At 50.1% G+C, this 25,610-nt stretch overlaps 1 protein-coding gene across 8 annotated transcripts in view; it reads left to right on the top strand.

Annotated features, from left to right (window-relative positions):
- Positions 1-25,610, top strand: part of SEMA5B (semaphorin 5B) — a 116,760-nt gene that overhangs the window by 14,818 nt on the left and 76,332 nt on the right. For 6 of the 8 annotated variants that reach the window (XR_010118637.1, XM_063630674.1, XM_063630675.1 and 3 more), the window contains exon 1: positions 18,865-19,217. The exons of 1 other annotated variant lie outside the window; for it this stretch is intronic. The gene's annotated coding sequence lies outside the window, so the exon portion shown is untranslated. Of the gene's footprint in view, positions 1-18,763; positions 19,218-25,610 lie in introns of those variants that run through there. One more of the 8 variants, XM_063630671.1, reaches the window with a different exon arrangement.

The raw sequence follows: 25,610 nt of genomic DNA, 5'->3' as shown, positions 1-25,610 counted from the left end.
TGCGGAGCACAGTGCCAGACAGAGCCCAGGAAATGCATGTGGTGTTGGAGGGAGATTGGAAACCAGGAGGGTCAAGCAATTTGAGGAAGCAGAGTTTCCCTGCAGGGATGTTGTTCAGAAGTGCTGTCTTGCTGGGAGCCCCAGAGGAGGGTTTCTGGCTCATTCTGTGTCCTGGAGAGGTGATGGGAAGCCACTCTATCCTTCAGTACAGGAAGTGCTTTCTCAATGCTTTCTCAACCAGCATTGCCATGGCCTCCTCCTCTCTCTAGCCCTGTACTGGTTCCCAGGCTGTCCCTCTCCTGTGGCCTCTCTGGGATAGCAGCCTTGGTGCCTGCTCCTCTGTTAGGAGCGTGTGTCCTGGGCTTACTTTCTGAGCTTCCAGGATGCAGGGGTTAACCTTGGGTTGCAGGCTCTGTGCATGTGTGTGCTGGGCAGGGCTTCATTTCACAGAGGCCCAGGGGCAGAGTCTGCTGTCCTGGGGAAACTCCACCTTCCAGCTGGGCCTGAATTCAGGATTCCCCCCTTCTTGGGCAAAACCCCAGATTCCATCTCAGATCTTTCCATATGCACAGGGAATGTGGGTACATCAAGGCCTGGGACGAGCCCCGGCTACCCCGCAGTCTCCTACACTGAACTGCACAACCCTGACCTTGCTCAGGTGTGACACAGAGGCTGAATGGGGTGACCATGTCTTGGATGCTCGATGTGACAGGCATTCTGTTCTCTAAACACAGGCTCCCTAATCCCCAGGGGGCCATCCCAAGAGCTGTTCCTTCATCTCATGAACAGGGAAACCAAGGTTCTGGTTGCTAAGTCACCGACCCCAAGACACATTCTTTCCATTCCTTTGCCGCTCTGATGGGGGTGGGAGAGTGAGGGTCGTGAGATGGCAGCTTTGGGAGGAAGGGGCTCAGCTGTTACATGAGAGGAGGGGCTTGCTGTACATCTCCCCCGACTTCTGTGTGCTCAAGAAAGGCCTTTGGGCCTGTCCACTTGAGAGTAGGCTCCCAGGACGGGTTGTCTGCCCCCATCTTCACAGGAATGTCCTGGCCTCGGTGACAGAGCCCATGGCTGTCAGCCCACATGTTCAGCCCGATTCACACCCGCTATTTGCTGTAGAGGTTTGGAGTGGTGAGTCCCAGATAATTCACCTTTACCTGCTCTGGGCTAAATGATGATGATATTGAGAGAAACCTTTTTTTTTTTTTTTTTTTTGAGATGAAGACTCGCTCTGTCACCAGGCTGGAGTGCAGTGGTGCAATCTCAGCTCACTGCAACCTCCACCTCCCAGGTTCAAGTGATCCTCCTGCCTCAGCCTCCTGAGTAGCTGAGACTACAGGCACGTGCCACCATGCCCAGCTAATTTTTTGTATTTTTAGTAGAGATGGGGTTTCACCATGTTGGCTAGGATGGTCTCCATCTCTTGACCTTGTGATCTGCCTGCCTCAGCCTCCCAAAGTGATGGGATTGCAGGCGTGAGGCACCGCGTCCAGCTGAAACCATTTTTTAATGGACCACTTCGCTGTTGTTGAAGGACATCTGCATCCTCATTTACTTCTCCCAGAAGCCACAACTTCCCTTTCCTGAACTCCATGCCAGACGCTGTTCTAATGCCTTCTGTACATTATCTCACTTAATTCTTAAAATTAGTAAGTTCTGAGTTTGGTACTGTTATACCCATTTTAGAGGTGAAGAAATTCTCCAGAAAGGGTATGACCGAGGTCGTACATCTACTAAGAGGAAATTTGAAACCCTTGTCTTCCAATTCCAAATTCCATGGTCTGTCCCATCCTACCACATGGCCTTTGCTGTTGGTGTGAGCATGCTGGGGGATTATGGGGTGTCAGGCCCCGGCCCTGAGCCCTGGGGTTCCAAACTTCCTGAAGGCACTCCCCGCCTCTCACCCATCCAGAGCCAGCCACCTCTGGTCCTCCAGGCCCCACCATCAAAAAGGAACTCAGTTCATCCAGCGAGGAGCTTGGGCATCAGCATATTTTTTAGGGCTCCCGGGTCAATCAGGCACCTTTTCCTGCCTTTGCCTTCAGCACCTGGTGCTGCCTGTACTGCATCACCATGTGGTCTCCTGCTATGAGCTTCATCTCCCAGGGCAGGGACAGAGCAGCGTTTGTCTTTGTGTCCCTTTGCCCAGCCCAAAGCCAGGCACCAAGCCCTCAGTAAATGTGTGTCAAGTTATTGTTAAAGAGAGAGCTAAAGCCATAAAACATCCCAGTTTCCCTCTCCTGTATCTTTCTTTCAAAGCCTGGATAGAGCATCTTCTCAAAAAGAAGATCCTTGTTTTTCTATTTCCACTGTAGGGTGAGGACCAGAGGTCCTGAACCCCTGCGGGATTTCAAGGTCACTTGATGAGCCTCACTGGCTAGAAATGGAGCAAGGGACACAGGCTGGTTGCTGTGTGGAGCAACCATGGAATAGCATTGTCTTTCTTTTTCTTTCACTTTTTTTCCTCTCACTGTCTCTCATACACACACATGCACAGACACACATACAAACACACATACGTGTGAATTGAGTGAGTAAATCTTTAAATACAGTGGTGGGTGGGCACGATGTGCAAGGCTTGGGGGAACACATTTTGTACTCTCTGTGTTTATCCCTGATGTGTTCACAGGACCCTCCCTCATCCCACAGAAGAAGCTTAGATAATTAAAACCTAACACAGACCTCTCCCTTACCCACAGTCCCCTCACCTAAAGACACTCCCACTGTGAGTTCTTCCCCAGAAGGAAATGAGGAAATGGAGAAGAAAGTAGGGAAGTCTCAACCCCACTCCCTGCACTGAGAACTCCTCTCCAGAGAGTGGAGAGTGGAGTGTGGGTGCATTGATAGGAGTCTGGGTAAAAGCTCCCTTTCATCTCAGGCTGAAACACTGAGCCTTGATTTCCTGCCAGCCACTCTGTCCATAAAACAATTGCCCTGCCACGGGTCCACCGGGTCCATGTCTTATGCAGCCTCGTTGAAAACTGGGTGGCATTGATGGAGCAGGCTGCTCTGGGAAGCTTGGGTTTCCTCTGCCCAGCAGCCTGAGCCACATCAAAGGTGCACCTGTGGTGGGAGGCAGGGCACTGCTCTTTGGGCTGTCCTTTGGTGACACCCAGCCCTGGGCAGCTGCAGCCCCCCAGCTCCAGCTGCAGGCCTCTGTGCCCCTCAGCTCCTGAACCGTGAGCCCAGGGGAAACCCCTGCCACTGTTGGTTGACACCTACCTGCTGCTTGGATAGCCGTGCCTCTCTCCCCCTGTCTTCAAATGGGCCCAATTTGGTCCTTCTCCAAAAACCTGCACCTATCTCAGCTGGCTCCTGGATTGTCTACGCTTTTTCTTGTCTGTCAAGCTTTCGAATACGTAGCCCCTACCTACTACATCTGTGTAATCTCCCAAATTTGACATTGTTGACAACATCTTCTCAAAACCCTGTCCTTCCCTGGCTTCCTGCTGACTCTCCTCCACACCTCATCCTCACTCCCTCCTCTGCCTCCACTCTCCTCTCCTCCCATTTGGATTTCACCCACCCACCAGGGCTATATCCAGCCATACCTGATGCACGAGGCCCCTTCTCCTGGGCCCCGAACTCTGGAATGCATTCAAATAATCCTTTAACAAATACCCACTGTGCATCTACAGGTGCCGAATACTCTTCCACTGCCTTGGAATGGGAAAGTACTGACAAGGACCCTGTCCCCATGGAGTTTATATTCTAAGCAGGGGAGATAGAAAAAACAGTGTTCGATTCTCAGTTTATTATTGATTAGAGGCCAGACCTTATGAAGCTAGATGTTAACATATAGGTGGATAAGTTGCAAGTGATTTTTACCAAGTAGAGATGCAAATTATTTCTCTCCAGTAGAAGAGATAACTCCAAAAGTTATGGTGTTATTGTCCTGTAGGACAGTTCTGTCTCAACATAACAGACTTATTTCTGCATGCCTTTGTTGATCATGCAAACCCCGTTCTTCAAGTTCTTTTGAGCCAGCTTTGCTGTTCCTCATTAATGAGTCAAATAAATATACATATATAAGAGCATTTTGAAAATTATACTTTGACAGTGGCTTATACATTTTCTGTGTCTTTCCTTAGTTTGGTCTGCCTCCTGGCATTTCTGGAATTGGAATTATGCTGTATTGGAGTATACTGGAATTAGATTTATACTGTACTTGGTATCTGTCTTAGTTCATTTTCTGTTGCTTATAACAGAATACATGAAACTGGGTAACTTATAAAGAAATGGAATCTATTTGTTACTGTTATAGAGGCTAAGATGTCCAAGGTCGAGGGACTGCATCTAGTGAGGGCCTTTTTGCTGTTGGGAACTCTACAGAATCCCAAGGTGGTATAGGCTACCACATGGCAAGGGGGTCAAGCATGCAAATGTGCTCACTTAAGTCTTTTCCTCTTCTGGAAGGAGCCACCAGTTCCCCTTCCATGATAACCCATTAACCCATGAAGGACAGAGCTCTCATGATCCAATCACCTCTCAAAGGCCCCACCTCTAATACTGCTACACTGGGGATTAAATTTCAACATGAGATTTGAAGGGGATGTTCAGACCATAGCAGTATGGATAAGGGGAAGAATCAATGTTTCAATTGAGAAGTGCTTAGCAGATATCACTTAGCTCTCAAGTGAGGGTGGAGGTGGCCAAAGAAGGTTATCCTGGGTTTGGCTTCCCTGTGATCTACCCTAGAGAATGAGGGGAGGGTCAGGGTCTGTGTATGTTAGAGGTGGTCCCAGGGGCTATCTAGTGAGCCCTTGTCCACCCTCAGCTCCTGAGAGCAAAGCCCTGATACAGCCCTAACAATGAGTGGGGCAGAAGGAAGGGGGCAAGAACAATATTGGTGTGCATGAGTAGGTGTTGGGAGGTCAGGAGATGTCCCCAAGGGTACGCTGGCTTGCAAATTTGCGCCATGCTCAGAGGGCAAGGGTAACATTGTGGGAGTGTTCTTTTATGTCTAAACATTACCACCCTCTCATTCCTCATGCTTTTCTGGGTGGGAAGTTCTGCTTTATATTTTATTCCAATTATTCCATTATAGTTTAGACCCGGGGATGCAAAGAGAGGCTGGAATATCTGAAAATGCAGCTGGGATTGTAGTGGGAGGGCTTGTTTGTGGTGCAAAGCAGCTGCCCTTTTCATCTAAGCGGCTGTGTTTCTGTTCTGAGAATGGGGGTGGTGGTGGTAGGGGATGTGTATGGAGCAGAACTGAACATAGATGGGGGGAGGGTGGTAAGGATGATTGGATGATTCTGCAAGTTCCCAGGCCTGGCCGTTGCTCAACACAGAAGACCAAGGCTTCCCTTGGCTTAAAAAAGCCTAATTGCCATCCTGGCTCTCTCAGCCTCCTGTGTGCCTGTTCCTCCAGGAAACCAAAGCAGCCCAGAGTTAGGGAAAGGGTTTGCCCCACCCCAAGCTTCGAATCTCCCAATTCCTGGTTTCAGCACTCAATGCAGCACCAGCATGCCCCTTAGAAGGCTGTTGTTTAAAATAGGGATTTCCATTCAGTTTAAAGGTTGAATGTGTTCAGTGTTTATATAAATTGGTATGGGAAAGTTTTACTAACATCCTTTTCTAATTGGAGCTGAGGTGACTTTAATAAGTTACCTAATCAGTGGTGTGGGCCACTATTTGGGGAGCATTGTTATTTCCTGGAGACTGAGGGTGACAGGAAAGGAAGGACATTTCTTTTTTTCTCTCTCTCTTCATTTTCACCCTCCTGACTTGTCAGTTACTCCCATCCTGCTCTGTCGTCCCCTCATTTGGTTCATGTACCACCCAGCAGCCACCCCTCAGGGGTCATTTACCAACACCAGACATTGGAGATGCAAAGATGGATGAAATGCTTTTCCCAGCTGCAGACACTCTTAGCCCAGTGGACAGTGACCCTTCATGAGTGGGCAGTGCTTTCAGGTTGACAGAGCACAGTCACATTTGTTGTGTTTTGAGTCTCACGAGAACTGGGGAGACAAGCCAAGGCAAGCATTGACCATCTCAGGAGGAAGTTGAGGCTCAGAGAGGTTTCAGAACAGCTCCAAAGTCACACAGGTGGTGTTTGGCTGAGCCAGAATGATAAGCGCCTTCCGGGTAATGGCCAAGCCCATAATTTCTGGCTATGCAGGGGCTGGCAATCAAAGGTTAAAGGAATTGGTGGGATGGAGACAAAAACAGTCTGCATGGCAGGAAGGCCCCCGGGAGCAGGGTCCCCCTGAAACTGGAGTGTTTCAAGGATCAAGATTGTTCTCTCCATTGCCTAGAAAAAAGTGAAGAGCTCAAATGACCCCCTCAGGCCAACCACTCTTTCATCCCTGGGAGTCACATTCTGGTGGCCAAAGAGTCCTGAGTCCCTATTTATTCTCTATTCCACCTCCCTACCCTCAACCTCAGCCAGTTACAATGAAAGGAATTGGAGTTAAATATACAACGAAGCCTGGGCAACATAGCAAGACCCTATTTCTCTAAAAAAATACAAAAAATTAGCCAGGTATGGTGATGCACAGCTACAGTCGCAGCACTTCGGCTGGCTGAGGTGAGAAGATCACTTGAGCCCAGGAGTTTGAGGCTGTAGTGAGCTATGATCGCACCACTGCACTCCAGTCTGGGCAACAGAGCAAGACCCTGTCTCTAAATAATAATAATAATAAGCATCAAATGAAGAACATTTCTTCAGTGAGACAGGATGGGGTGGGGAGTAAATTACAGAAGGAACTTGTGAAGTAAAAACTGGCATGATGTCTTTTAATAGGTGACAGAAAATGTCCTTTCTGGCTGGGGAGGACCCTGATGCTGTCAGGGGTGGGGACAGGTGGAGGAAGGCTGTGGGCAGGAAGAGGGTGTGTAGGGGAGCAGTGGGGTCTGAGTGGTGGATTGGCTATGGTGCTTGAATGAAATTGTGCTCATCCCCAGAAGGAGTGAGTGCTCAGGGCTTCCACCATTCCTCTGACCTTTCATGCTGGCCTTCCTGAAGGCAAGAGAGGGTGCAAAAGAGATAACCTCTCAGAGTTCCACAAGGCCCTGGTTCTCCCATTCAGGAAGTTTTTCCTACAGAGTATTCTGGATTTTCAGGGAGGCAGTGTGAAATTTGGTCAGACTGATCATCAGATTTAGTAGGGGAACTTTAAGAAAAGACTGAGTATGGGCCCACCCATGAGATTTAGATTTGATAGGTCCAGGCGGGGCTGGGAGCCTGAATGTTTGTTCTAAAAGAGCAACATCCTAATCCAAATACCAACTATTTGTTCACTGGAAATGAGATGCAATCAATGTCCATCAGTGTGGAGGAGTGTGGTGAGGGGCCAGCCGTAACATACTGTTGCCTGGGTATGTTATATTTGCAGTCTGCACCCTAAATCCCAGCTCTCCAGAGAAGCTGGGGTGGGTCATTCTAAAGTGTAAAGTGTTCTAACACACTTTAGATTGGCCTCTTTAAGCAACAACAGTTTTACATTGTTAGCCATTGTGTTTGTGGTTCTCTATAAAATGTGTTATATGCATCCCTGCCTTCTTACACGGAGTAATGCAAGCATAAATGTAACCTTTTCTTGGTGTCCCAAGGGTATGTTAGAAACTTTAATTAATGGACTGGGCTCTGATTCAGTGGGGTGTATGGGACAATTTGCTTATGCCAAATGGCCCCTTGAGGTTTTGAGTTTTGTGCCTGCTCTTTCCTTTTTCCAGCTATGCCTCTTGCTGACAGATGTCCCTTCTTGCTAGACACAATGTATCTGCCTAAAGCAGATTTTTCTTCACTTTTAATTTGCATTTCTTATACGGGCTTGGAAAATGGATAACTAAAGTCCTTATAACTGAGTAGGGCACCTTGTGGTAAACTTCCCATCCTCTATTCCACACCTTCTCCCAGAGTAGCTGCAGTGAAACTTGGGCTTGCCTAAGGAGATGGCCTTGACAGGTTTAAGGGTACGTATGCTGTTTAGCTTTAGCAGGGGTTGGGCCATAAATGGACACATGACATAATTTTGACTAATGGGATTCGAGGAGAAGTTTTTGATTTCTAGGAAAGTTCTTCCTCTTTGTCAATAAAGAGCCACTAGAAGTCATTCTCTAGGTAGATGTTAAACAAGGAAGGCTGCCCTGATTGTTCTTGGCAGCTGAATTAAAACTTCAAGAACTTTCTTTTTTTTTTTTGAGACAGAGTCTCGCTCTGTCGCCCAGGCTGGAGTGCAGTGGTGCAATCTCAGCTCACTGCAATCTCTGCCTCCAAGGTTCATGCGATTCTCCTTCCTTGGCCTCCTGAGTAGCTGGAATTACAGGCGCCTGCCACTGTGCCTGGTTAATTTTTTGTATTTTTAGTAGAGACGGGGTTTCACCATGTTAGCCAGGCTTGTCTTGAACTCCTGACCTCATGATTTGCCTGCCTCGACCTCCCAAAGTGCTGGGATTACAAGCGTGAGCCACCGCACCTGGCCACCTTCAAGAACTTTCTTTGGGAAGAGGCCCCCTGAGGATGGAGAATTGGCAGGATGTGGAATTTTAGCGGCTGGCAGAGATGGAAAGAACCTGAACTGCATGGTTTTTTTTTTTTATCTCTAAAGCTCCTCTCATGTGAATTATTCTATTTTCTCTGGTTTAAGCCTCTTTGAATTGAATTGGGTTTTGGGTTACTTGAACTAAAAGCATGTCAATGGTAAATACTGAGTGGATGAACTAATAGTGTGTGGGTGCAAGGGGAAGCCTGAGGCTTTAGTGGGGGCACTTTGTTACTGTGTTTCGGTTTCTCCAAAGGTGGTTTTATGTTTTGCTTTGGAAGTAGGCTTATTTCTTTATGAGATTTCCAGGTGGGTAGTGACTGCTTCTCATTCACTTTGTGTCCTCAGTACTTGTCGCAGTGCCGTGCACTTACTGGACGTTCAAAAAACTTAAATTGACTTGAACTCAGCCATCTGCAGGTGTCCGCAGCATGCTCTCCCTTTCTTGGTGGTAACTATACCTGCTTGTTGATCTTTACCTATCACGGTCACTGGGATGATAGATATATGACACACTATGGATGCTAGTAATTTTTTTTTGTAGTGCTTTCCAGGTTACAAAGCGCCACCTCATCCTTATCTGTGGAAATAAGTATGTCTGGGGTCATCACCATTTTACAGATAAGAAAACCAAAGGGCTGTGTGTTTACGTGAAGTTTAATTTTCTGACTAGTTCTTAACAAATTTAATTTGGAAATGGCATCCAAAGCATTTTCTTTGAGAATAAATAACCTGTGCTCAAAAAGGAATCCCTCTTTTAATACTTCTCCTAAACAAGTGTCCCACTGTTTGCTGAGACGTAAATGACTTATAATGATCAAGGTCCGCAGGTCGGGGCTTCAGGAGGCTACTTTGGCTGGGGACTGCCCCTGCCTCCCACGGCTCCCTCCAAAGAACTGCAATTTGCTGTCAGGTTACAACTCTTCAGGATTCACAGCTTGAGCTTCTCACTTAGTTAATTGATGCTTATTCTTCAAATTGGGTTGTTTTCATCAGTAGAAGAGAAGCAGGAGTTTGCATCCGTCTGCTGCTTTTGCAAGCTTTGCAGCAAGAAAATGAACTGGGAAACTTGAGGTGTCTCTTACTTAGAACGGTGATTATCCACACAAAAGCATTTGGGAGCAGGACACTGAGTAGGTCTGCTTCTGAGGGAATGCATGGGTTCTCCTGTGTCTGTCAAGACTGGCAGGCTCCTTTGGAATGCAATGCACTGGGTTAATGGAATAGTGAAAGTTGGGCTCCACCTGCAACCCCCATCCGTGACGCCTGTCCACCTGACTCCAGCACAGGGCTCCAAGAATGATGCCCTCCAGACGCCTCTTCCCTTGCTCTCTCCCCATTACCCCATGGGTTTCACCCATTTGTGTTTTCCGGCACTTGGGTTTCTCCATCCTTGTGCTCACTGGGGCCTCTTGACATGCTGGGATGCACAGCCTATTCTGATTCTTGTGCTTTGGTTGTCTAGCTGATTTCTCTTTCACTTCAAAACACCTACAGAAATTGTTGAGGAGAACACTTATTTTGACATTGTTTCAAAAATGGCATTGCATGTGTATCTTGGCTCCTGGAGGGCAAGGATTGCGTTTTACATTGCTTTTGGAGGAATGAGCAGTGCCCAGCATGCACCTTATCATGTAGAATTTAGAGTTATCAAAGGAGTTGGTTACCCAGTAAGTGCCTGAGGAATGTCATCACCTCTTCTTTTTGCTATATGGATTCCCTGTGCTTGCTCCTCCTGCCACTAAGTACCTTGCCTGGCTACTCGCTGTGAGGTTGAATGCAGGTGTCACCAGGCCTGGGCTTTTAAGGGCATGAATGGGTATGAACTTAGCTCATGTTGTCTAAATGCATTCTTCAGTACATTACAAATGTAAATTATAAATGTACATTCAGTACATTATAAATACATTCTTCAGTACATTATAAATACATTCTGGATTTTTGATCACTGGGAATTATGAAGGGGAGAGAGGTAGGAAGAGGAGAGTTGGATAGAGTGGGGCAGATGTATTGAGTATGAAGGGAAAAAGGTTTGAAGATTCCTCCACTGCCCCGATGGCTGCAGCTCTTTGTGAATTTTCTGCTGCCACCAGCTAAGGTTTAAAAAAACAGTGGGGGTCAGGGTGGGAGTGCTTCCTTCTCCAAAATCTATGGTTCTTGGACTTGTTTCTCTTTTTCTCTATGATACACCTGCTGCTCCCCAGGCCTCCACAGAAAAACTCACCCCAGGGAGGCTGAGCTGTGGCTGGTGGCTGCCACCCACTGTGTGAGAGAGGGTGGGGATGCTGAGGTCATTCCCACATTCAGACTCCCCTGAGATTTCCCTTCAAGCATTGGCTGTGAGTTTATGATCTCTTCCCACTGCCTTTCCTTCTCCAGCATCACCCCCTACCCCCTGTCGCATCTTGCTGGGGCCCAGTACCTTGAGCTCTGGGGGGCTCTTGGATACGAAATCTGCCCTGTTTCTCCCAGGGCTGCCTCCTGGGGATCAGCCAGCTCCCCGTCTAGCGCAGTCCCTTGCAGAGCGAGGCCAAGCCTCTGAGATTCAGCGTGTGCTCCTACTTCATCCTTATTTCTCACCTCAGGTGGTTCTCCACCTGGAGTGGATCGACTACCACCACGTACGCAGGTGTCTGAAAGTATGGGGCTGTTTTGGGTATCCAGGTGACTGGGGTACCCTACTGTCATTTGGTGGCCAGGGATGCTAAATCCTTGCAGCTTACCAGGAAGGTGCATCCCTCAAAAAATGCCATGGCTCCCCTGTTAAGAAGCAGTGTGCACCCCAGGCTGGAATTCCGGCTTTAGTTGGAGTCACAGTAGGTTTGAGTCCCTGGGTTTGAGTTCCTGCTGTGCCACCTATTGGCCCTGTTACTTTAGTTCCCTAGCCTCTGTCTCCTCACCTGCACCCTGGGGTGATGACAGTGACCCCACTTCACAGAGCTTAGATAGGGTTAGATTTGTGAATATACCTAAAGCACTCTGGACAGCGCCAGGTGCATGCCAAATGCCAGAGAGGCATTTGCTGTTATGATGCCCTTTACAGCCTCTTCCTGCCTGGCCTCCAGGGCCACCCCTTTGGCCTCAGGTTGAAACTCTTGTCTTGGCACTTGCCTCAGGATGACTGGGCCGTGGCCACCATGACTGAGAACCTTGGCCCAGGGTTTGCACCTGCGCCACCTCTGGGACCTGCTCCCCATGCCCAATTCCTTCCCAGTCCAGCTCCTCCCTCCTGCCCTTGCTCTATTCTATCCTTTGAGAGAGCTGCTCCTTTGTTCCTTTTTTTTTTTTTTTTTTTTGAGACAGAGTCTTACTCTGTCGCTCAGGATGGAGTGCAGTGACCCAATCTTGGCTCACTGCAACCTCTGCCTCCTGGGTCCAAGCGAGTCTCCTGCCTCAACCTCCCGAGTAGCTGGGACTACAGGCGTGTGCCACCACGCCCAGCTAATTTTTGTATTTTTAGTAGAGATGGGGTTTCACCATGTTAGCCAGGATGGTCTTGATCTCTTGATCTCGTGATCCACCCACCTCAGCCTCCCAAAGTGCTGGGATTACAGGTGTGAGCCACCGTGCCCAGCCTGTTCCTTTTATTAGGAGTCTATTTTCATGGCTCTCTTTTTCTCTCTGTCCCCATAGCTGTTGTGGATGCTCGTTGTTTTCTTCTTTAGAACCTATTTTAGCCTGTGTAGATTCTTGGGCCCCACTCCAGAGATTGTGCTGCAGGATGTCCAGTTGGGACCAAGTATCAGCATGGAACCAGATGCTGGCTGTCTTCATGGAGCCAGCCTCCTGCTCCATTGGTCCTGTCTGTATGACTGCTCCTCCCTGGGGAGGGGAAGGAGAAAGGGAGGGTCCTCGCTGCCCTCAGCCCCAGGAGGTAGAGGCTCATTTGTGGTTATAGCTGGTCACCATTTGCCTCAGGTACAGATGTCATTGTCTTTGGTGGGTTTTTTTTTTTTTTTAAAATCTACTTAAGGCCAGGCGCGGTGGCTCATGCCTGTAATCCCAGCACTTTGGGAGGCCGAGGCGGGTGGATCACCTGAGGTAGGGAGTTCCAGACCAGCCTGGCTAACATGAGAAAACACCGTCTCTACTAAAAATACAAATCAGCGGGGCGTGGTCACAGGCGCCTGTAATCCCAGCTACTTGGGAAGCTGAGTAACGAGAATCGCTTGAACCCGTGAGGCGCACGTTGCAGTGAGCTGAGATCACGCCACTGCACTCTTGTCTGGGCGACAAGAGTGAGACTCCATCTAAAAAAAAAAAAAAATCTACTTAAAATTCTACATTTATATTTTCTTCCAGCTGGGGACATGCCTTAATTCTAAATTGCTGCTTTGGGAAATGAAAGATGATAGAAGGTGAGAGATGGCATTGCTTTCCCTTAGGAATGTGGTGTAATGGGAAGGGGGGCCTCTGGGCTGGAACTTGACTGCCTGGGTTTCTAGCTCCGACTCCATCACTAGCTGTTGTGTGACCTTGGTTGAGTCACCTACCATCTCTCGCCCTCATTTTCCTCATTTCTAACATGAAAGGGTTGGACAGGTTGGACTTGCTGAAGTTGTCTTCCCACCCTCAAAGTCTGTAAGTCAATAAGTCTATTTAATTGTGCTGGCAGCTTTAGAGTGGCTAATTAATGAGAGTTTAGTGGGAACACAATTAGGTGATAATGAAGGCCTCTGAAGTAAATCTCTCTACTTCTTGTCATGAGTTGAGCAGATGAGACTTGGAGTGTCTTTTCACTGAGTGGAGCCCCTGGGAAGAGGAAACAAAGAGCCCCAGGCTCCTACTTGGGGACTAAAGGAGGCCAGGAGTCAGGGATGAAGTCACACCTCAGGCGAAGCTGGGTAGCTAGCTGACTGTCCTGCAGCCAAATGGCTGGACTAGCAGGGTAGGCCTGGAGATTTGTGGGTGGAATGGAATATTGGCAGCTCTGCAGACCTGGGTAACACTGACTCAGCCTTCCATCCATTTCCAGAACACGTTCACCTGCTTCGCCTTGTGGAATCCTCTCACATCTGGAGAAATAGATAAGCCTGGAACTTTTATCTTTCCCATTTAACAGATGAGAAAAGGAGGCTCAGAGCGGTGACTGGCCCAAGGTCAAGGAGCTGATAAGTGATAGATCAGGATTCAGCCAGGATTCTTGATCTGAAAGCCCTGTCCTTTCCGCTCTACCTGACTAGCTCCTCCAGTCTGCGAGCCAACCTCTGTGGTCTGCTGTAAGTGGCGGACCCCAGAGTGAAGTGGGTCTTGCTGTTCAGAGCTATCCCAGGAGGGTTTGCCAAGCCTCCCTGTGCCTTGGCTTTATGGATGGGCCCCGGGAGAAGGAAAGATCAGGTTGGTATACGAGGTGGGGATGCCTGGTCTGTGGCAAGAAGGCCCCAAGGGAGGCTTCTGTGAGGCTTCTCAGCGTCTTGATAGGCTGTGGCCTTGCTGCTGAGAGCTGACTCAGCCAGGTACATCACTGTCACCGAGCTCACCATGGCGGTCGTCAGGCAGTGTTTGCTGCCTGAGGTTGCATCAAGCTGGGAATGCCCTAAAGTGGGGGCGTGAGGAAGAGAAAGGGTGATACCTAGAGGCTGCGGTATCTCTGTCCCAAGGAGACAAACTATAACAAGACCCAGTGAGGAGAGAGGCCCACTCTGGGTGGTGTGGGGCAGGGGCAGAGTCTCCTGGCCTGCGGGTAGAGGCCTTAGGCTGATGAACTTCCCTCAAAGACTCTGGCTGCTGGTGACTTTGGCTGCAGAGATATAGACCTTGACCTTTCCCTTCTGAGTGAAACAGGGCACAGGCATTATGCAGAGATGCAGCATCTTTGCTGCAGAGGGAGGGAAGCGGGAAGGGAGGGAGGGAGCAAGCGTTCGTCTGGGTCCTGCCCTAGAAATGCTTAAAGTAATAAAATCAGGATGACTTAAGAAATCCATTACCCCTCTTGGCCTCCCACGGCCACCAGCATGCCCTGGTGGAGACAGGGAGGGGAGAAGCCTGGGGACCAGCCAGGTAACGTGGCCTCAGTCTCCTGGCCTGTGAACCAGGGGATGGGGTAAGGTCCCTATCAGCTCTGACCTCAGGTGGGTCTGGAGGAGAGAAAATCTTCTGGGGAGGGGCAGAGGAGGGATTGAGAGGAGATGCCAGAAGGAAAGGAGAGAAGAGGAGGAGCTAGAGGAGAGGAGAGGAAACTGAAGGAGGCTGAGGAGAGGGGAGGTGAAGAAAGCCATGAGAAAGCGAGCAACCCACAGAACACAGGTGTTCCAGTCTCTGCCTTGCCACGGAGAAGTCTGTGACCTGGGTCCGGTTAGGCACTCTGAGCCTCGGCTTCCACACCTGAAGAGGAGATGGCAGTGCCCACTGCACTGTTGTGAAGGGGGAAAGGGCAGTTTACAAACCATAAGTGCCACACAAAATGATATGTTGAATTCACAAGAAAAAAGCAAGAAAGGAGGTAAGGAAGGTGGAGCCAGGGCAACAGGAGAGAGCCTTTTTGGGGCTTCCCTTCCCTGGGGTGTGGACACAGGACAGCGGGTGGGAGTGACAAGTAAAGACCCCAAAGGTGGACCAGAGAGGGAACTAATCCTCCCTTGGTGAGGCTGTTTGCATCCCCTCCAGGAGACAGAAACCAGGGGCTCCCTGCGTCTCTAGCTGAGGGATCTTTGTCTGTGCAAGAACATTCCTCATGGGGGCTGGGCAGGTTGAACGCTTCTCCAGCTTCCTTCCCAGAGGCCCAGGGCAAGGACAGGGCAGTCTTGGGCTTTGGGGTCTCACAGAACGTCCCAATTTCTGTCAGACTTAAACTCTTGAAGGGCTGAGGAGGCTGGTGTGAGGGGTGCACGGTTATAAAAGAAAGCCCTTGACAGAATCCTGCACAGGAAGGCTAGAAAGACAAAAAGAGAAAAATATGGCTGAAGAACATTCTGGAAAGCCCCAAACCAAGACAGTGCTCGCAGTCCATGTGGGCCCAGCCCCACAGTCCCTCCTTCCACTGCTCGTGCCTGGATCTTGGCATGTGCGAGGCCAAGGCGGGGAAGCACGGGGCCGGGGTCAGGGCAGCCAGCTCCCCTGGCAGGCTAGATTTATGATTTGGCTGAGCTGGGGAGAGAGGGAGCCTGCGACAATCCAGGGTATGAAAGGCAGCCCAGTGTTTCCTAGAGCAGCCGTGGTGCCAAAGGCAGGGACGTCCATCTGGCCTTTTTATGTAGTACATTTGTCACCCGGATCCCGGGGCCCAGACAACCTCCCTTCTGCCACCCGTAGCCGCCAAGGCCAGCTCGCACCTTCGGCAGCCTCTGTTGTGGGACCTGCAACCCCAGTAGATGCTGAGTGTGTGTGTTGGGGAAGAGCTGCCCCTTCCCTTGGGACCCTCTTAGGCTTCGCCCTCCAGCTGGCGCCCATCCAAGTTGGTGTCTACTCAGTGTTCCATGGGGACGAAAAGCCCTGGAGTCAGAGAGGGGAAAGGCCCTCAGACTACCGCTGTGATCTCAGGCTGTGTTCTGAGGTGTTTAGAGCACCTCCAAGCCACCTTCAGAGCTGCTGAAGGAGGCTGACAGCCAGGCTCCAGCCCTTGACCCATCAACGTAGCTCTGCTTCTGTCTGATCTGGATATGTACAGATATTTTAGGTAAGATGTCACTTGAATAATGAGAAATGGAGGCTCAGAGTGGTGAGAATGGGTTCTGCTGCTGAAAGGTAAACAGCTTGAAGACCACAAATCTGGTCTCATTTCAAAGAGGAAGATACAGTGGGCCAGAGAAGACCAGCAGCCCAGCCAATTGTTGGCAGAATAGGGACGAGAACCCAAACGTCCTGGCCCCCCAGTGATGATCTCCCCATGATACTGGGCTGTCTCATTTGAGGTGCTGGCCTGAGCATTTACAGCCATCCCTTCTTTTCAGCCCCAGGGCCTCCCTCTCAAGCTTGGGTGCTGTGTCCTCTCAGCTTTACCTATGCTGGGGTTGGGGGGCTTCAGGATGTAAACCATGTGTGGCCCAGGCCAGCCGCTTTCAGGTATGAATCAAGACCTCTGTGGTTGACCCATGATTACAGCTTCTTCTGCCCAGAGCCTGTCTCTAGTGTGGCAGGGTGTGGCAACCCTGTCATCCTAGGGGCCGTTGGTGGTTATCGAGGGTTTTCTGGTAGAGTGTAGGCCATTCCCTTTTCTTCCCTTTTGGTCTCTGGAGAAACTTGTCCTGTTCTACTCAGGCCTCCATTTGTCCATTTGGGATTCTGATGGTTGTTGCTGACTCAGCCACCCTCTGCCATGGTCCCTGGGTTCTGTTCCAGAAAACCCCAGACTAACATTTTTCCCAGGCAAGCAGCTCTCTCCACCCCCACCACCTGATGCCCTGCTTCTCACAGGGTCCCTCCAGCCCTGGCCATGGTCCTGGTCCCCAGCTTGGCTTGCCCAGGGTTACCTTCTGCCTCCTTGGCTGGACTCGCTTTTCCAACCAGACATGTTGCCCCTCCGCCTCTCCTCTCTGGGTTTACACCCTGGCTTCCCTCCTGCTAAACACCCCACTCAGCTCCTTCCAGCCTGGCCCTTCCCCTTTAAGTAGCTCACCTGGGGGCGTCCTTCCCACTGCAAGAGCCACCACCTCCGTTTCCCAGGATTCTGTAGAAGAAGAAATAAAGGATCCAGCATCTCTGAGGGCCAGGCATCATGGACGGCACTGTACCCATTTCATCCCATTTGATTTCTCACAACAGCCCTATGAAGTAGATATTAATATTCCCACTTGTCATATAGGGAAACTGAGTCTTAGAGATTTAGCAGCTTGCTCAAGGTCACACAGTTGATAAATTTACACTCCTGGTCCTGCCTAACTCCTGAGCCAAGGCAGTGAACCACAATAGCAAGCTGCCTAGGCGGTCACCTCTCATGGTCAAGCCAATAACCCTTAGGACTAGGGTGGCACAGCCTGTGGTGATCTGTCTCCAAAGAGCTCCTCCCAGTACCAAATCCCTCACTGTTTACCTTGTTCCCCATTTCTCCCTACAGACCCATCAGCACACACCCATCATGGCAGGGAAACGTAGGAAGGAGAGGTAGGGGCCTCCCCACTTTCACAGGCCAAGAAAGAGTAATCACTTTTGTACTCGTTGAGAACCACCATGATTGTTTGCAAAGAAGGAGGTAAATATGAAAGCCATAGATGGGGTCCTGGCCCCCTCTGTGGTAGCCAAGATATGAAACAGAGAGGTATTCAGAACTACAGGTGGCTAATCTTACAGGAGAGGGAGAGACCAGAGGCTGTGGAGTATCCGCTACTCCCCACTACACTCTCTGCAGTCCTGGCTTCCCTCCAAATGAATTGTGCAGGCAGCCTGGAGTGACCACTCACTCTTGTTATCTGTGGGGTGTCTTGGTGGGCAGCACAGAGGAGGGAAAGTTGAGGAAGTCGGGCTGTAGTGGCACCGGGCTGATGGCACACTCCAGAAGGGCTTGCTGTCCTCCCAGCCCAGGACCCGCAGGAAGCCTGGTGAAGAGGATATGGCTCTGAGATGGGGCCAGGTGGGGAGAGGCTTCTGACGCTTATGGAGAATGGGCACGGGGACAGGTGGGCTTAAGGCGCGGGGGACAATGACCAAAATAGGAGCATAAAAGGACCTGGGCTGGGAAAAGGAGGGGCGCTGCCGCTGACTGTTTCGTGAAATGCTTCTTCCAAAGTTGTTCCCCGAGAGTATTCGGCAGGGGGAGCTGACTGCTGACAGCAGCAGCTGTGGGGGAGGCAGGAGCGGGAGGGGTGGCATTATCACCCTCCCAGAGCGGGTGGCAAGGGGGCGGGGAGGAAGGGATGGTGTCTTCTGCCTGTTCTGGAATCTGTGTCTCTCACTGCCCATCCCCCCGTCTCCAAATCCAGGAGGAGAGAGGGATTGGATGAAATTAGAGAGGGACAGATAGATACTCTGGGAAGATGCACCCACTGCTTCTCACCCCCCTCTCTTGCTCACATACACACATACAGTCTCTCACACACTCTTACACACACTCTTTCTCTTCCTCCCTGTCTCACTCTCTAAGCCAGGGCATTACACCACTGCTCTCTGGTCCAGCCAAAGTTAGAGTATTCCTGGGATGAATAATCCACCCCACGAGGATAAATCATCCTCAACCATCCTCAGGCAGCTTTGAGGAAACACAGGAGAGGAAGCCAGCCCTTGTGGGGTGGCCAGGGCTCGGCCAGCTGGGAGGACAGTCTGGCGCTGGTGATTGGTGTGTCAGCCGGGCTGCGAGCTGCTTCCAGCGCTTTTGTCTGGTGCTGGGAGTGAGGCTCAGCAGTGAGAGGGACAATTGGAGCTGCTCGGGGGCAGGCTGCCGCGTTGTGTCCTGCTTTCCTGCGGCCAGACCAAGCTGCCTGGAGCTGCTGGTCAGGTTTTCTTGCTGACTTCACCTGAGCACAGTGGCCTGGGTGGACTCTACAGGGAAATGTTGTTTTGTCCCTGTGAGCAGTAGCAGCAGTCCTGGCTACCCTGGACTGAGAACTCCTCATCAGCCCCAGGAAGCCCTGAGCCCCTTTCAGGGATCTGGAACCGGCGTGCCTGTGGCCCCAGGTCTGCTCCCAGGCGTGGGCTGAAGTCCTGACCTCTGTCGCTGGGGGCGAGGAGTGGGAGAGCCCAGCTGCTGCCTGGGCTTTGGCAGACAGCAGGCTGATGGTGCTGGCTTCCCCGGGACTGCTTCTCCTGCCTGCTGTCTGATTTCCCTGCATGGTGCCCGCAGCTGAGCTGCTACGGGTGAGTACTTGGACAGATGTCCCTTTCTGCGTTCGCTAGGATGTACCCAAGCGAATCACAGTGGACCAGCTCTGAAGCTGTATTTTCAGAGAGACTAGACATTAGTTTGCCTCACCTCATGCCAACTGGATGGGGTGGGGGATCTAGGGAGCAGGGCCAATAGGGGGTGAGGAGGTGGGGCATCAGGGAGCTGGGGCTGCAGGTATTTTTCTCAGGAGTCAGGAGACCCTGGAAGAAGAAGTTTCTCCTACTGCTTCCCTCTCCTGGTTGGGTAGAGATGTGTCTAAGAGCATGTGGAGGGATGGTGTCTGAAATGCCCCACATCCACAGGTGCTCCAGGCTTTCACTTGTACTCTTGCTGCATAACCCCTGCTAGGTGAAGTGCACAGAACGCAGAGTGAGATCTGACCTTTCCTTTCCCTGGCCATGTGGCTTATCCCTCCTCCCACGCTGTCATCATCATCCCGGAGCCATTGAAAAGTCTCTGTGATCCTTCTGCTTTTGCCCTGGAGCCCCTGACCCGTGGGCTGCTGGGCTTCACAGAGTCACTTTGCTATCAGCACTGCCAGGAAAGGGCACAGGAACTCTTTTTTTCTTTGCAAACAGTGGTGGGTTCCCACTTTGAACGTGCACAAAATGAAACACAGTGAGGCTGGAGAACCACAGCCCTTGGACCCAGGGACCCTCTGTTATAGCCTGGACCCCTGCCTATCCATCAAAACCCTTCCCCTTGGTGGTTACAGTTTTCTTTTCAGCTTGGGCTGCCTCCGGGAATAAGGAGGTCTAGGAGGTCGCCACATGTTTCCTGTATCCGTAACGGGTTCTCAGCCATCTGTTTTGCCATCACAGGGATGCCCATCTTCCTGGAATTCCTAACATGCCTGCGATCATGTTTTCTCTCCTTTGTGATAGTATGGTCTTTGCTTATATCTCGCTAAGTTTCATATGATGAGTATGTTTCGACAAGATAACCTCTGAGGTCCCATTGGGAACATTTCCAACTTTCCAGAGGGTTGTGTGTGGGACAACTCTGTGGTGCACCCCCACCCCCCACCCAGTATACCCCAATCCTTTGGAGCTTGCCTGAAATCTAAGGCAGGGCTGAAGGACTGTGATTCTGACTCATCTGAGATTTTCCTTCTTACAACTCACTCAGTAATCATGGCATGGAGGGTGCAGTAGTGTTTAGGTCAAGGTTTCTCAACAGCAGCACATTGAACATTGGAGATGGATAATTCTTGGTGGAGCGGAAGGGGACTGTCCTATGCCTTGTAGGATGTTTGGCAGCTTCCCTGGCTTCCACCTGTGAGATGCCAGTAGCACCTTCATTTGTGACAGCCCAAATGCCTCCGGACATTACCAAAGGTCTCCCAAGGGCAAAATTACTCCTGGCTGAGAACTACTGGTTCAGGTTAACACTGCTGCTGCTACACCTTCTCCTTGGGCCCTCATGTGGCCTTTGGCCCCGTGAGACTCGGTCTCAACATGGCCAAGTATTTGGCCAAGGGCAAAATCCTTCTGCTTAGGAAGTATTTCCTCCTGTGTAGGAAAAAAGGTACCGCCCTTCTTTCCATGTCTCCCATTGACTCTGCAGAAACTTGTCCTCAAAGCTGGAGGTCAGTATCACCAGCTCCCCCTTAGCAGAGGAGGGACTGATGGGAAGCCTCATGTTGCAGAGAAGTTATTGGCCAAAATCCAATTTGTGGAAGGGAGCTGAGAGGTGCTCCAGGTGCCACAAACCAACAAATCATCTCTTAATCAGCCTGCTGGGCTTTGAAATGCCTTGTATGATCCATTTCAGCAGATTTTATCTCTAATGATGCTTGATTCTAGGTAAGTGTACAATCTCTAAACAGCATCTAAAGAACAGGGACAGGGAGGTGGCTGGACAGTGCTGCCTGGGATCTTTAGTCAAGCCAGACAAGCCACAGCATATTATTTTTAAGGCCCTGAGTCTTCGTGGTCTCTACCTAACTACGCAGAATCAGTTTGCCCCCAGCAACTGGGAGCCTTCAACCTTCTCCTCTTTTTCTGACCTTTACTCCCCCAAGGAACCAATTTTCTCTGAAAAGCTCAACGGACATTGGAGTAAGGGAGAGAAATCTCACCAGATGGGCAGCTTTGGGGTAATAAGCAATTCTGTGATTTGCACCTTTCCAACCTCTAGGGCGTAATGCTCTGAGGTTCACAGTTTCATGGCCCCACGACAGAGCTGGGTCCCATCTACCCTGTGTCTATTCTATTCTGTGCTGGTCTGTGAAACTTCCAGAATTGACATGAAGATTACCCCAAGTGGAATAGAGACAGAGAGGTCCTTCAGCACCCCAGAGGCCCTCGTGGGCTGCCGTAGAAGGCACAGCACATGTCCATGAGACCAGGCATGGAATCAGGAAGCCTTACCAGAGCCCTGGTGGGCCTGTCCAGGGTCGACTATGAGGGGAAGGTTCAGAGCCAGGACACTGCCTCTGCAGCCTCAGTGCAGCTCTGCACTTGGGACCTTTCTCCCCACAACTAAGCCTGGCAACATCAGGCAGCAGACCGCAGCTCACAGCCCTCCCTGACCCACCAGCAGCCTCTGTGTGGCTGCTGGGAATCTGCAGGGCTCCGAGCCTCCCATCTGAAACTGATTGGACAAGGGGCCGTCTGTGGACAATAGGAGCTTCTCATAACGTTAGGGATTCCAAGACTGTTCTCCCAGAGCAGGGGTGTGGACTCTCTCAGAACATATGCTGGTTAGATGCAAAAAGATTGTTTTCCTCTAGCAGAGCAGGGATAATGATGTGGAGGGGACATTTTGGAGAAGAGGGACTCCTGTGCCAATTAGCAACAGAAGCCCCACTGGCCATCCCCAGCAGGTGGGATTACTCGGGTGGGCTTCCTCTTGAAGTACACTGATGGCAGAGCCTGCTTCTCCAGAGCAGAAGGGCTGCATTCATGCCTGCATTCATTTCTTTATCCAACTTTTACCTAGTGCTTACCAGACTAGAGCTAGGTGATGTGTCTCTGACTTCGAGGAGCTCCCAGTCTCGAGGAGGACGAGGCTGATTGAGGTGTGGTATCCCTCACGGGCATGAGAGCCCAGATGAGGTGAGATTAATTGGTTTTCTGGCCATTCTCCCAGCAGAGCTTTCCAGGCCCCACCCCAAGGCCTTAGGAGATAACAGATGTGAAGTCAAGTCACAGCTGGAAGCAGCAGATTTGCTGCCAAACTGCCAAGTCCTAGAGAGGCTTGTTAATCTGTGCCCCCCATGGCTGGCAGAAGGCTCCCCAGTGTCCCTCAATTGTCCACTCTGTGTTAATTGCCTTCCGTAATCTGTGTGCTCCATCTCTTCCTCCTGCTGCTGTCTGCCTGTCCAACTGGTTGCTTCATCCTCAGTTTCCCATTCCTCCCCTCCAGTGGGATCCAGGTGGTTGGGGTTCTGTAGACTTGACCTTAGCACATGGGGGATACAGACGGTGTTTGATTTTAGCTGAGTTTGGGCTTTGTCCTCTCCCTTCTGCCTCACCTCCACACTGGGGTTTCATGCTAGAGCTGGGTGCCACACCTTCTTTTCAGGAAACCTGGCTGTGAGTTCCTGGCTCTGCCATTAAAACCCTATCGCCTCAGTTTCCTCACCTACAAAAGAAGGGGTTTTCTAGAACAGTCGTTCTCCCTGTGTGTTCCTTGCACCAGCAGCAGCAGCATCACTTGGGGACTTTTTGAAATGCAGATTCTCGAGTCTCACCCCAGAGGGAGAATCAGGATCTCGTGGCTAGGGGCCAGCAGCCAGGGTTTCCGCATGGCTTCTGGGTGGTTCTGATGCAGCTCAGGTTTGAAGACCACTACTCTTGTACATCTCTGAGGCCCCCTTCCAACTGCACTTCTGTGGCTGGTCTCAGCATTTTCCAACCCGCGGTAAGTAACCAGTGACTTGCAAAGATCCAGTAACCACATTCTGGAGCACTGCCAGCTATTTGGCAGGTATCATAAAATTCTCAAAATTAAAAAAAAAAAATCCAAAAACACAACCCCAACAAAACTCACTACTTATGTCCTGATTTTTCCAGAAAGGGATTCAAGGTAGTTTACATCCCCATTAATTTCAGTGGCTCTCTTCTCCCAGTCCCTGTCAGGAGGAGGCTGCAGAAGTATCTGTGCAGTCCAGTGACCAATACGGGGCGTCCGTCCATAGCACACCATGGCCACCTGAGAACCACTGCTGCCCCAGCAGCATAAACACTCCTGCCCTTTCAGAGCCTCTGGGGAGAGTGGTGCCTCAGTGATTTTCATAAGGGCTCTATCCCCAAGGAGCAGAATGCCCGAACATCTCTCTCCTGCTGCTGGCATTTAGCCCATTGCTGAGTTAATTCAAGCAGTACTAATAACCAGTTTGAGGGAGAGAACCTCTTGCAGACCCCTAAATCCTACTCACTGGGGTGCTGATAGCAGGATAAGAATCCTGCCTGGCCACCTGCAGCCATTCAAAAACAGCACGTAAAAGGCCCGCTGCTAGCTGGATTCTATGGAGATACCAAAAGAAGTAGAACTTTTGTCCCTTTCCTTTGTGAACCCACGTATAGGGGGGACAAGACTGTGTCTTCAATGTTTAGTAGATTCTCCCCTCCACCTGCTTTTTTCCAATCCCAGGACTTTCCCCTCTCCAAGCTCTCTCTCTCTCTCCCTCCCCTGTCTTCCCGGCATCACTTTCCTGGAGGTCCTCAAACCCTGGCCCATCTGACTCCACTGGGTTAAGTGCAGCATCCCTTTTTCCGCGGGTTCTGTGAGGGCCCAGCCCCAGCTGAGACCTTTCCTGGCCTTTCTCCGGTCTCCAAGGAGCCTGCAAGAAATGCAGCCTGAGAAAACAGCCTCCCTTCCCTTCCCCCACCTCTCTGTTCTTCTTCCCCACAATCCCGGGCCCCACACAAGCTCCCCAAGGCCTGCTAGCTCACGGCCCTCCTAAACTCATGTTTTATGCAGGAACATCCCCATTCTCATGGAAAGTGCAGCAAAGTTTGGGAAAGAATTTCAAACCTCTTTTGAAAATGGTGGAGCAAATGCAGGGTTATAGGGTTAACTTCAGCTGAGAGTTTTTTCTTGGCTGAGTGGACACCCCCTTGGCAAGTGAGTGTGTGCGTGTGTGTGTGTGTGTGTGTGTGTGTTCCTTCCTACCCACCATTTGCATTGCAGGGAAGTAGGGGGAAGACCAGCACGCTTACACACACCACACACACACACACACACACACACACACACACACACACACGTATGCTCTGGGACTGCCTCATCTCCCAGTGCCCCCTCCTGCCTCTCTTGCCTCATGAGGAGCAACAGGAGTGACTTGTCTTGGATTTAAACATTCTTTGGATGCACAGGGAAAATAAATCATTTGTTTTTCTAATATTAGAAGGAAAATGAAAATTTGTGTGCAACTTTGGTTTTGGTGATTTTTTAGAAGATCTCGTGTCTCTGTTTTAAAATGTTAAAAATGGTTGTATATAATTGATTTAATAAACACGAAACTAGCTTTTTGGGTATATCAAATTGTATGTTGCAGTTTGCTCTGCTAATAATTTCAAGTTTCCCATTATAAAAGCAGCTGTCCTTTCAGAAGTCTCGCATCCACTCTCTTCTGACACTTTTTAGTAAGTAGGCAAAGCCTTGAACAGAAGAATCCATCTACAACACACTTAGAGTAAGACAAAGGACAGTATTATGCTTTCTGGACTTGGTGTTGGCAAGAAACAGAAAAGCACTTATTTTCAGTAAAGGAATTGTGAAAAGAAAAGAGAGGGAAACCTTTAAATCTCATTGAACACAATTTACTCCATAGAATTTTATCTAATCAGCCTCATTCTTTGAGCCATCACCTTGAGTCATTTTTGATTCTACTAGCACTTCATTTTTATCGTCTTCCCAGAGTCCTGAAAACTGAAGATTTGCCTAAATTGGGACAAGCTTCTCTCTCTTTTCACATGTTAATTTATTTCTTGATTTGGACTATGTTTTTCCAAATATGGCTCCATTTCTTTTCACATGCAGTAGAAGATGGAAGGGGCAGATTGGAACCATAGGCTGGCGTGGCCACCCTGTTGGGGGATGGGATTTGCTTGGGAGATCCCCCAGCTTTCTCTGGGCTCACACCTCCTCCCGAAAGATCCCAGCTATCTGCAGCAGTGAGCAGCTGGGCGCTGGGGTTTGGAAGCTTTTTGGGGGTAGATCTATCAAATGCTGTGGCCATTCCCCTTTTACTTCTTCATAGATCTGCCTCCAAATCCTAGATCCAGTACTTTCACAGAAGCTGGAGGTGCTGAGGACAACATTTTTCTCATTTTTCTTTTTCTTTTCTTTTTTTTTTTTTAAGAGACACTCTATGACCCAGGCTGGAGTGCAGTGGTGCAATGATAGTTCACTGC

The sequence above is a fragment of the Symphalangus syndactylus genome, chromosome 21, assembly GCF_028878055.3.
Source record: "Symphalangus syndactylus isolate Jambi chromosome 21, NHGRI_mSymSyn1-v2.1_pri, whole genome shotgun sequence".
NCBI lineage: Eukaryota > Metazoa > Chordata > Mammalia > Primates > Hylobatidae > Symphalangus > Symphalangus syndactylus.
Note: the sequence above shows the minus strand (reverse complement) of the source record. Positions and strands in the feature narration are given on the sequence as shown.